We start from the raw sequence: 12,744 nt of genomic DNA on the forward strand, positions 1-12,744 counted from the left end.
CCAGGCTTTTTTCTTGAGTCGCGCGGCAAGTTTTTTCACAATTCGCCCGCCAGTCTTTTCTTAAGTTGTGAACCCAGTCAGGGGCGGATCTAGGATTTTCTCGAGGAGGGGGCGGATTTTTTAGGTCGACCAAGTTGATTTTCTGAGCTCTCCCAAATCACTATGAAGACCCCATTTTGACCAAATTTTGCGCCGCAAGCAAGTTTTTGAAAAAAAGACAGGCCAAAAATGGCGTTTTAGGAACTTTTTGGAAAATGTTGACCAAAAAATCGCGTTTTTTCGGCGCGCACTCCTACCGCGCCTTTAAAAGGCGGCTTTAGAAAAATTTTAGGGTCAGTCAGCCAAAAACGGATATCTCAAAATAGTACAAAGGGATGACTCTTTGGGTCGGCATGGGGTCGCATCCCTGAGGAAGGGAGCGTCCGCCCCAAAACTCCCCCCCCCCCCCTAAATCCGCCCCTAAACCCAGTCATTTCTTAAGTCGCGACGCCATTCTTCTTTTAGGTAGCGCCGTCAATGTTTGCTTTAAGTCGCGCCGACAAAGTTTTCTTTAAGTCGCGCCGCCAAAGTTTTTCTTAAGTCGCGCCGCCAGTCGATTTATGACTATTTTGTGGCTGTGCGACTTCGAAAGCTATTTGGTTAAATTTCAAAACCGTTAATTTTGTGCAAATCATATATTTATATTTCCAACAATCAAAATTCAAAATCACAGGTAGATATGATAGAAAAGTAAATCTATAAGACAAAGCAGTTCTATCTGAAGGTTTTAATTCACAGCACCTGAGTAAATTTCTTGGCCAAAACTGTAGTTCAAAAAATCATTTGTTTGCTTTAAAAGTGTTTTCAGCTATGTATGTTTCGAATTGACTCAACGCAAAACGATTTCACCTTCTCCTCTGGCATCTTTTTTCGTTTCTTCTCTCAAAATGATTGCAAATAATTCTTCTCTCATTATACATGGGTAATTTGTGTATCCAGCTGAAAATCAATATTTAATGAAGAGCTTAAGTGATCTGAAAGGAAAACCATCGGTCAAGTCGCTCAGTTCCATTTCAGTTCTCTTTCTTGAACTCCATTTTATTTGAGAGTTCATCTTAAAAATTGTACTGAATCGATTCTAAGTGCAAAAAAAAACATTCGAACTAAATTGATATTAATTGAAAAATGAGGGCAACAATAATCATTGTTTTGTTAGTTTTTTCTGTACAAAATTCAACAGGTTTAACATTTTATCCATCTTCGAAAAACTTAAAAGTCGCAAACCCCTTCAACTTTCAGACGGATCTTCTAACGTGGAAAAATAGCCCAGCTCAATGCACACAATCTTGTGAAACAAAAGGCGACACTGAGCATCGGCGAGTGATCAGGTTTGAAAAAATAACTGGAAAGTGCGAATGCCTTCTGGACAGCGAAACTGAGCCATTCGATGATTCTACATTAGCCAAGGAACTACGTGTAACATACTTCTACCCAAGAAGTCTGTGAATTTTTAAACTTGTTTGAACAAATTATTGTACTGCTTGCAATTCGTTTTAAACTTGTTGGTATGTTTCAGATTCGATAGTTTCTGGAAGCCAGTAATTCAAGGTTTGCATTGGGCAATTTGAACCGCATTCGTTTTTTCGAACAAAGAAAAAAAGATAAAATATGCTTGGGAAGGTTGTTTTTATTTCAGACAAGTTTCGACTATTGAAATAATAGTTTTTGAGGTTTTTTTTACCCAAATAAAAACACCGCATCACTGAGTTTAAATGATGACTAGTATTTTAACCAAAGTCATTTGACGTAAAAGTTTTTAAGGATTTATTGGAGTTGAAAATTGGTTTTGATTTAAGCTTAAAAAAACGACAAATACAATTTGAGACCAGATTGAGAGCAATCAGTTATTTGCCCTGATATACGAAGTGTTCATTTAAATTTCGTTTTTTTTTTCAGCAAAACGGGGAACTAACGACAATCACAAAGCTCAATTTGTAACAAAACCCTCTTTTTTCATTCATCAAAACCGTGCTTCAATCTCCAGCAAAAAAGAATGCCCTATTCGATTGTCGTCTGCTTATATCGATGTGAACCCTACCTTCAGATGAACAGGATTGAACCCATTTTTCATAAACTGCAGCCTGGCTGAATTTAATTTGTGAGCAGTGAAAGCGGCCAAATAGGCGGACGCTAAGCTCGGATAAATCTTTAAAAAAACTTTTTTGCATTGCTCTCAGTTTACTGACAAAATCATTAGAAAATCATGTTACAACTAATAAATTTTGTTTCAATTGTTGTAATTTATTGATCATGTTATTTGAATCAAAAAATCAAATGCATAAAACGAGTGTTTGAGTAAAAATTATTTCTGCACAAAATATTTAAAGAAAATATTCCTGATTGAAATTTTTCAACTAATGTCAATAAATTTTTTTGACTTTGTTTCCGAATAAGTTATCAGGCCAAATTAATAATTTAATTTATTTGATTAAACGATCGGCTCACTAAATGGTCCTACTTTTATATTTTGGCTAGAATTTTTGACAAAGCAGACTATATCTGTCATTTTATTGTGAAAAAATGATTAAAACATAAATTGCTAAACAAGGGTAAATAAAAATCTTTTTTCAAACCAAACACTTTCTCGTTAAACCTTTTTCCTTCCGAATAATTGTTATGTTAATTTTTGAAATTTTGTCAGCTCAGTGCCCGGTAAACGTTTTATTGGGCAATAAGTTACAAGACGTCAAATAGAAAAGTTTTGAGTTAATAACACATATCGGGAACAAATTGAAAGTCATAAAAACTGTTTGTCTCTCTGTCCATCAAGTTCGATGGTAAACTTTTAAATTCAGTTGCAATTTTGTCCTGTTTTAATCAAGCTCAAAATGGTTGGTCAATTAGGCCTACTTGGTTTAGAAAGCGCACCTTGCTGGTTGATTGCTTAGTAATTTAGCCTAAGTTTTAAGTCTCACCTGAGATCCTCAAATTTTCTGACAAGAGTTATAGTTAAAACAATGATTAGGAAAGTAGTACAAAATATTGAGGATGATGAATAAGATGCATTAACTTAAATAAAATTAACAAAGCAGTTCTATCTGAAGGTTTTAATTCACAGCACCTGAGTAAATTTCTTGGCCAAAACTGTAGTTCAAAAAATCATTTGTTTGCTTTAAAAGTGTTTTCAGCTATGTATGTTTCGAATTGACTCAACGCAAAACGATTTCACCTTCTCCTCTGGCATCTTTTTTCGTTTCTTCTCTCAAAATGATTGCAAATAATTCTTCTCTCATTATACATGGGTAATTTGTGTATCCAGCTGAAAATCAATATTTAATGAAGAGCTTAAGTGATCTGAAAGGAAAACCATCGGTCAAGTCGCTCAGTTCCATTTCAGTTCTCTTTCTTGAACTCCATTTTATTTGAGAGTTCATCTTAAAAATTGTACTGAATCGATTCTAAGTGCAAAAAAAAACATTCGAACTAAATTGATATTAATTGAAAAATGAGGGCAACAATAATCATTGTTTTGTTAGTTTTTTCTGTACAAAATTCAACAGGTTTAACATTTTATCCATCTTCGAAAAACTTAAAAGTCGCAAACCCCTTCAACTTTCAGACGGATCTTCTAACGTGGAAAAATAGCCCAGCTCAATGCACACAATCTTGTGAAACAAAAGGCGACACTGAGCATCGGCGAGTGATCAGGTTTGAAAAAATAACTGGAAAGTGCGAATGCCTTCTGGACAGCGAAACTGAGCCATTCGATGATTCTACATTAGCCAAGGAACTACGTGTAACATACTTCTACCCAAGAAGTCTGTGAATTTTTAAACTTGTTTGAACAAATTATTGTACTGCTTGCAATTCGTTTTAAACTTGTTGGTATGTTTCAGATTCGATAGTTTCTGGAAGCCAGTAATTCAAGGTTTGCATTGGGCAATTTGAACCGCATTCGTTTTTTCGAACAAAGAAAAAAAGATAAAATATGCTTGGGAAGGTTGTTTTTATTTCAGACAAGTTTCGACTATTGAAATAATAGTTTTTGAGGTTTTTTTTACCCAAATAAAAACACCGCATCACTGAGTTTAAATGATGACTAGTATTTTAACCAAAGTCATTTGACGTAAAAGTTTTTAAGGATTTATTGGAGTTGAAAATTGGTTTTGATTTAAGCTTAAAAAAACGACAAATACAATTTGAGACCAGATTGAGAGCAATCAGTTATTTGCCCTGATATACGAAGTGTTCATTTAAATTTCGTTTTTTTTTTCAGCAAAACGGGGAACTAACGACAATCACAAAGCTCAATTTGTAACAAAACCCTCTTTTTTCATTCATCAAAACCGTGCTTCAATCTCCAGCAAAAAAGAATGCCCTATTCGATTGTCGTCTGCTTATATCGATGTGAACCCTACCTTCAGATGAACAGGATTGAACCCATTTTTCATAAACTGCAGCCTGGCTGAATTTAATTTGTGAGCAGTGAAAGCGGCCAAATAGGCGGACGCTAAGCTCGGATAAATCTTTAAAAAAACTTTTTTGCATTGCTCTCAGTTTACTGACAAAATCATTAGAAAATCATGTTACAACTAATAAATTTTGTTTCAATTGTTGTAATTTATTGATCATGTTATTTGAATCAAAAAATCAAATGCATAAAACGAGTGTTTGAGTAAAAATTATTTCTGCACAAAATATTTAAAGAAAATATTCCTGATTGAAATTTTTCAACTAATGTCAATAAATTTTTTTGACTTTGTTTCCGAATAAGTTATCAGGCCAAATTAATAATTTAATTTATTTGATTAAACGATCGGCTCACTAAATGGTCCTACTTTTATATTTTGGCTAGAATTTTTGACAAAGCAGACTATATCTGTCATTTTATTGTGAAAAAATGATTAAAACATAAATTGCTAAACAAGGGTAAATAAAAATCTTTTTTCAAACCAAACACTTTCTCGTTAAACCTTTTTCCTTCCGAATAATTGTTATGTTAATTTTTGAAATTTTGTCAGCTCAGTGCCCGGTAAACGTTTTATTGGGCAATAAGTTACAAGACGTCAAATAGAAAAGTTTTGAGTTAATAACACATATCGGGAACAAATTGAAAGTCATAAAAACTGTTTGTCTCTCTGTCCATCAAGTTCGATGGTAAACTTTTAAATTCAGTTGCAATTTTGTCCTGTTTTAATCAAGCTCAAAATGGTTGGTCAATTAGGCCTACTTGGTTTAGAAAGCGCACCTTGCTGGTTGATTGCTTAGTAATTTAGCCTAAGTTTTAAGTCTCACCTGAGATCCTCAAATTTTCTGACAAGAGTTATAGTTAAAACAATGATTAGGAAAGTAGTACAAAATATTGAGGATGATGAATAAGATGCATTAACTTAAATAAAATTAACCAAACAGCATAGCAAAATATCCCTACTGCGGAGGATTTACTCACTTAAGTTACATTTATAATTTATCTTCTTCGTACCGTGGAGGTTGATTACTCCCGTGATTTTTGTGAGAGTCTACCAGTGTTTCTTTTGCTTGAGAATTGTCAGGAACCTTCTTGGTTTCACTGGATCTTAGTGCAACGTCGGTTATTTTGTTTTGAAAATCTTGATCTTACTAGTTATCGCATTCAAACAGGAAAGCTTTGAAGTTTCACTTTCATTGAAAATTATTTTCTAAGAAGCAAAAAAAGAAACTATACCAATTTCGAGAAAAGCGAAAATATTAAATTTTTATTTGACTGAAGCAACCGGCTGCTGTGAAACCAAACTGAAGCACCAAACTTCAGGTCAGTCATTTTGCTGGTAAACATGAAAAGGCGGCTGGTCTTATCGAAAAAATTACTCAAGCATCAACTGCTTCTTTCATGTCCCTTCAACGTAATGGAAGTTCGAACAAGATTTTATTTGAGTTTTTAAATCAAATAAAATCCGTTGTGTATCATAAGCAATGATGAAAAAAAAACTGATGGCTCCGTAAAAAAAACAAATTATGTTCCTTTGAAATTGTTTTAACACAACTCCTAGTTTCAGTGGATGTTTCCTTACCTGATGCATGATTTAGGTGTAAGTTAGTTTAAAATGGGTCAAAATAATATATATTTAAAAAAAATTGAGGATAAGCCTCGAAAAAATATCAAAAGCTGGAGAAATTAAAAAAAACAAACGATTGGTTAAATGCGTGATGATTAAACCAATTTATTTTAAGGCTTAGGTTACTTTAAGCATGCAAGTAGGACCACTTATTTTGAACCGATTGTTGGGATAATTAGACAGAAAATTTGTATTCTACATAGGCAGAAAACGAGTTCTTCAGAGGATTTGAATGATATTAAAAAATAATTCTTGGTTAAATTTGATAAGTTTTGTCAGTTAAAAAGCTGTCTGATATAGACTCGAGATGGATGAATATCGTGTCGACCGTTAGTGCAGAGGGTAAAATTCGCCTGAAGCCTACAAGTTTTATCTTTCAAGTAGATGACAATTGAATTGTGTTTCTATACAAAGACAGCTAATATCTCATAGCTATTTGAGGATGAAGACTGTTTGAAAAGCTTTTTAGAGATCCTAAAAATCATAAAATTAACAGAAGTTTAAAAGTTTTTTTTTGAGTTTATTGGAAAAAGGAAAATTTTAAGGAGTATTTCTCTGCTGCGGCCGCACCGGTCTTACTCTAGGCACACTGCTGGGTGATTTCTTAGTAAACTATACTGAAGTTATAAGTTTCACGTAAAATCGTCAAATTTTTTGATAAGGTCTATTGTTGAAACAATAGTTAGGAAAGAGTATTAATTAAGGAAAATTATTGGTTAATACCATAGGTTTAGATATAGGTTTATCGACCCAAATTTTTCAGCCTGTTTTTTATCGGCTCAATGACTTAATTTTGGGTCGTTTCAAGAGAAAATCATTTTTACCACTCCTCCCCGCAATTTTTAAGACTGCGGTTGTACGTTTACCAATCGGTTTATTAAAAATATTATTTGATTGAAAACTATTTGCAATTTTAAGAAATTGGGTTATTTATTTTACTTTTTTTTGAGACGCTTTGGGAATTTTTATCACTTCATGCAATAAACTTACCTTTTTTCTTAAAAATCCTTCTACCGATTTTCAAAAAAAATAGATAGACCGTCCAATTTCACGCTTAATCCCCAGGTCTTGTTTGTTTTTCCTTCTGACTAATGCATTCAAAGAAAACTTGTTGAAGAAAGTTTGAACCAAATTTTTGTTTTTTTTCCAGTCTACCAACCCAAAAACTACCCCTCTAAAAACCAAATTTTTGGTTTCAATGATTAAAGTGGCTTTGAAAAGTGGCTTTGCCAACTCCCAGGTTTTGTTCAATCGAGAAACCCGGTTTCCCGGTTTTGAGAATCTTTGCTTAAGCGGCCACAATCTGCTTTTTACGGAAAAATAGTTTTTGGATTTTTGAAAGTCTTTTGACCGTTGTTTGAAAATTTTGGCCGTTTGTTTGACTTTTTTCTCTTTAAGTTTACGCAAGCGGAACTGAGATAAAACAAATGAATTGAAAGAGCCGGTTGCAATAAATTTTCTTGCAGAAGCAGCAATTCCTTAAATTTTCATAGGAGAAACATCATCTCTCATGGAAAACTCATCATCTAACTAGTTGGAAAAACTAAGTTTTTAAGGAGTAGTCCTCTGCTGCGGTCGCATGAATTTCAATAAGCGCTTACTGATAGTTGATTGTTCAGTAATCCAGCCTAAGGTTATAAGTCTCTACTAAGATTGTCAAATTTCATGATAAAAGTTATAGCTGAGACAATAGATAGGAAAAAGTTCAGACTAAAGAGGTTGATTTGTTAGCTGCATCTATTCATTATGATTATTTTTTTAAATTGAGCATGCTAGAGAAGTAAATTTTTGCGAAGGTTTCAGCCTCATAAGTTAAGATCATATTTTATCTTTTATTGGTTTGATCACTGCATTTTTTCGTGAAAATCTGTCAGTGCCTCTCGGCTAAAGGAATGTCAAAACTCCTCTTGAACTCACAGTGCGATTGTGCAAGGTCAGTTAGGACTGGTATTGGTTATTTTAATTTTAATTTTGATATATTAGTTAAGTTTTATTGAAAACTTATTAACTAAGAATAAAAAAAAAGAACTAGGTTAATTTTAGTGAAGCAAAAGCATGCACATTACAATTTGCCAATCGACTGAAGCAACTGGCTGCCGTGACGTTAAAATGAAGCACTGAAGATTTTTCAAGCCAGTGATTTTGTTGGCGAGCATAAAATGGCGGAAGATCCTATCTATTTAGGTACTCAAGTCGCACATGATGTTTTTTTTTCACTTTTTATCTTGGAGGAATCTTCAACCTGATTTTTTTACGGTTGCGATTAACAAGCGTTATCAAACCGGAGAAAAAGACTTGTTTTCGGGCTAACATTTTACTCAAAAATTTTCTTGAATCACTTGTATTTTTGCTTACAACAAATTGTACTTTTACCGAAACAACATGTTATTGATAGACTAATATTATATTTGGCGGTGCCCAGTTTGTGTAGGAAAATATTTTTGGTCTTCAAACAAGTCAAAGTTGTGAAACTTTGAGAGTTTTTTGGAAAATTGTGGGCTTTACGCAAAAAAAAACTGTGCCGGCTTCCAGTTTGGGCTTCCAGCGGACGCTCTTTCTCAGGGATTCGACCCCTTGCCGACCCAAAGGGTCCCCCTTTGGTACTTTTTAAATTATCCATTTATGGCTGACCGACTCTAAAATTTTTCTAAAGGCGCCTTGGGCGCCAATATATACTAACTTGAGGGGGAGCGCGCGCCAAAAAACAAACGCAATTTTTTTGTCAACATTTTCCATAAACGATTTTTTTGACCTGTTTTTTCAAAAAATTGGCCGAAGTCTTTTTACTGCTTTAGGAGAGCTCGGAAAATCAATTTTATCGGCCTAAAAAAAGTCGTTAAAATTTTTGAAAATCCGCCCTCCCCCTTGAGAAGATCCTAGATCCGCCCCTGCACAATATAGCTACTGTTTTTTTTCTTGTTTGAATTTTCACGCAAATAGTTTTTCACGTAAAAAGCGAGTGCTGTATTCGATCATCTGAGCTAGCAAAAAAATACAAGTCATTCAGGTTGACGGCTCAAATTCTAATTTTTTCGCACAAAATTTTTTACGTTGACAAAAAGTTTGTCAAAGAATGGAAGTGTCGAGTTTCAGTTAAGTTGAAAAGTTTCCAATTTGCATGAATTGGCTTTGTTATACGCATGATCTACACAGTATCCAATTTGATTAGTGTCAAAGCTCTTGTCATGCTTTCTGCATAAGTGCTGTGTCAGACTTGTGGTGTAAATAGTGGTTTTACAAGCCAACGTATGAAGCTAGGGAAGTGCAGAATGATCTATCTAATCTGAAATAGCATTTATTAGACTTGAATCATTATGTCATTTCAGTTGTAACAGGATATTATGAAAATTTATAATAGCTTAATTTCGTTGATGGATAGAAATCATAAAAGACTTTTTCCTTTTGATCCCCAAGTAAATTAGAGCCCGTCCGAATCTAAGAAAAGTGAAAAGAAACCAGTTCTAATGAATTTTGAGGTCAAAAAATTTAAAAAAACCTTCGGTTTCTATGTTGCCCGCAGACGACAAATTAGATTGAAGAATCAATTAAAACTCATTGTTTTATTACACTTGAACCTATTTATAAATTTATAATTTTATCCTCAGAGAACATGTAAACTATTCTAAATAAATTGAAATGATACAAAAAAAAATAATTAAAAATGAAGCGTTGGACAAGAGAAAAATTTACGCAGTTTTGACAGTTATTTGTTTTGCTGCATCCGCCTTGGTATGGAAAGTTGCGCCGTGTCCACCTCGGTCGCGAATAATTGATTCTTGGTCGCGCCGTCCCCGTATATATCTGGAAAGCCCCGCCGCCTCCGCCTTGGTCTGGAATGTTGCGCTGTATCCGTCTTGGTCTGTAAAGTCATGCCGTCTCTACCCTGGTCTGGAAAGTTGCACCGTATCCACCTCAGTCGCGAATAATATAATCTTGGTCGCGCCGTCTCCGCCTCGGTCTGAAACTTCGCGCCGTCTCCGCCTCGGTCTGAAACTTCGCGCCGTCTCCGTCTTGGTTTGAAAAGTTGCACAGTCTCCGCTTTGGTCTGGAAAGTCGCGTCGACTCCGCCTTGGTCGCGAAGAATTGATTCTTCGTCGCGCCGTCTCCGCGATAGTCTGGAAATGGCACGCCATCTCCGCCTTGGTCTGAAAAGTCGTGCCGTCTCCTCGTTGGTCCGGAAAGTCGCGCCGTCTCCACCTTTGTCGCAAGGAATTGATTCATAATTGCGCCATCTCCGCCTCGCTCTGGAAAGAATTGTTTCTTAGTCGCGCCGTCTCCGCCTTAATCCTTGTTCTGGAAAGTCGCGCCGTCTCCACTCTGAATGCGGCGCCGATTCCACTACAGTTGCAAAGAATTGTTTTTTAGTCGCGCCGTCTCTGCCTCGGTCGCGAAAAACTTGAAAGCGTACTTTCTGGTCGCGCTGGCCAGGCCGGTCGCGCCATTGCTTTTTGGGTTGCGCCGTCTCCATATCAGTCGCGAAAGCCCTGAAAAACTTTTTTAAAGTCGCGCCGTCTCCATGCTGGTCTGAAAAATCGCGCCGTCTCCAATTCGGTCAGGAAAATTTGGAAATGGCTAATTTGGTCTTGCCGGTCACGCCGTTTCCTGAGCCGCAGGGTCGCGCCGTGTCCGCCTCGGTCGCGAAAGTCGCGCCTGAGTTTTTCGGTCGCCAAAGTCTGGACATGCCTAATTTTGGTCTGGAAAGTCTGGACATGCCAAAATTTTGTCGCGAAAGTCTGGTCATGAATCTGGAACCTCGACCTGGGAATCAAATAATTTAAGGGATTTATTCTTTTTTTTGTTTTGCGTCTTGCAAAGTTATACAAAAAATTTATTTTACTGAAATGAGAAATGCAAAAATTTGCAAAAAAAATGTGTTCAGCTTACTCGATTTCTAAGCCTAAGCTTGCCCAAAACGCAAAAAGTTTCCAACCTCTTCCCCTTGTTTGACCTTATTCCATTCCTGCTGTCACTACCTCTTCCACCAGAACCAAATCTTCCCCTCTTGAGTTTAGTTTTTTGACCACCAACGTTTTGTCAGGTTTAGGACGGTTTGATGAGAATACAGGGGTCAAAAAAACCGAGTCCGGTCAGAAGAACTTTTGTCATACAAACTGACACGACCCGGGCTGAGGTGTTTGACTCATGATTCGACCGACACGGTCGAATGGAGTCCAATTTTCGTCGCAAATTAAGACGGTCGAACGAACACTATAGTCGAACAAAGTCGAATCATCGGTCGAACACGGTCGAACCATGAGTCGAACAAGGTTGATAGAGACGAACATGATCGAATCATGTGTCAAACATGGTCGAAAAACGAGTTGAGCGGGGTCGAATCATGAGTCGAACAGGGTCGAATCATGAGTCGAACAGGGTCGAATCATGATTCGAACAGGGTCGAATCATGGGTCGAAGAATATGCGCAAACGGAACCTGGATTGGCCTGTTTGCACTTTTTCTAGGAATAAGATCACATGTTATTCCTCCTGCCGGTACTATATTAGCCTAACTTACATTGCTCATTACATCGGCTTGTAAAATTCTATTTCGAGCTGACCGATTGGAGAGTAGGGTCCTTCTATACAGTCTTGCTCTACATCCTGTAGGGTATCCGGAAATTAAAGGCAGAAGACATCATTGTTATTTCTGCAGCGGTTGAGGTCTTTGCCGGAGACGCAAGGCGATCGAAGGCTAAATCCAATTGACTTATCGGTCTGGTCTTATCATTCTGGTGAATTTCAGGCGGCATTTGTCCAGTCAACCGAGGAGTTGCTACTTGGGGGAAACCAATAACATTCGAGGCAGCCGCTTCCAAAGCTTCTTCTGCTAACAACCGTAAGTTCTCCATGTTGTAGTAGTCCAAGGGGTTCTGTAGGACTTCAAGGACGTCGTCAGGGTATCCGAATTCACTCACCACACTTTTCTGGATGGCTAGTTTATTAGTGGTCGTCTGAAGTAAGGCCTCCCTTACATCTGCATCCGTTAGGTAATTACAAAATTTCTAACAAAACAAATCGCCCGAAAATAGCTTGTTATGTTCATCGCAATTTGAGAAAGTGTGGGTTTATTCATAATTTCAAGCCTGATTTGTCGATGAAAAACTATCTTCTCACTTTGTTTCAAACATATAATTTAATAAGAACTGATTCATAAGCGATCTTATTTTAATGTTCGAATAGCCTAATCAGCATTAGCCTGTATGTTTATTTCTCAGAAAAACCCCACAACCAATGGGGATTACAACCAATGGAAATCATAAAAAACGTTTTCCTTCTGATATCCAAGTATATTAGAGACCGTCCGACAACCACAACCAATGGAAATCATAAAAATTCTTTTTTCTTCTGGTCCCCAAGTAAATTAGAGCCCACCGAATCTAAGAAAAGTGACGAAAAATCAATTCTAGTTGATGTCTTAAGTCTTAAGTCAAAAAATTTAACAAAACATTCGATTCCTATGTTGCCCGAAAACGGACATTCGAAAACGGACATCGTTCTACTCAAAAAGTCGAAATCGGACAAGGTTCGTCTGAAAAAGTCAAAAACGGACATCGTTCGACCGTTTCGGTCGAATCATGAGTCGAGCACCTCCGCCAAGGAAAAACATACGTACATACAAGTTTATTCCTGTTAATGATTTATAGCTGAAAGTATGTTTACGCTAGTAGAAA

The 12,744-nt window shown here is 36.5% G+C and overlaps 2 long non-coding RNA genes across 2 annotated transcripts; both read left to right on the top strand.

Annotated features, from left to right (window-relative positions):
* The first annotated feature begins 992 nt into the window (after nt 1-992).
* Nucleotides 993-2,229, top strand: LOC134846527 (uncharacterized). Its single transcript, XR_010162812.1, has 3 exons — nt 993-1,477; nt 1,556-1,587; nt 1,936-2,229. It is a non-coding gene; the product is annotated as an uncharacterized LOC134846527 (long non-coding RNA).
* Nucleotides 2,230-3,312: 1,083 nt separating this feature from the next.
* Nucleotides 3,313-4,549, top strand: LOC134846543 (uncharacterized). The gene is made up of 3 exons (XR_010162821.1): nt 3,313-3,797; nt 3,876-3,907; nt 4,256-4,549. It is a non-coding gene; the product is annotated as an uncharacterized LOC134846543 (long non-coding RNA).
* The last annotated feature ends 8,195 nt before the right edge of the window (nt 4,550-12,744 follow it).

This window comes from Symsagittifera roscoffensis, chromosome 5 (genome assembly GCF_963678635.1).
Source record: "Symsagittifera roscoffensis chromosome 5, txSymRosc1.1, whole genome shotgun sequence".
Lineage (NCBI taxonomy): Eukaryota > Metazoa > Xenacoelomorpha > Acoela > Convolutidae > Symsagittifera > Symsagittifera roscoffensis.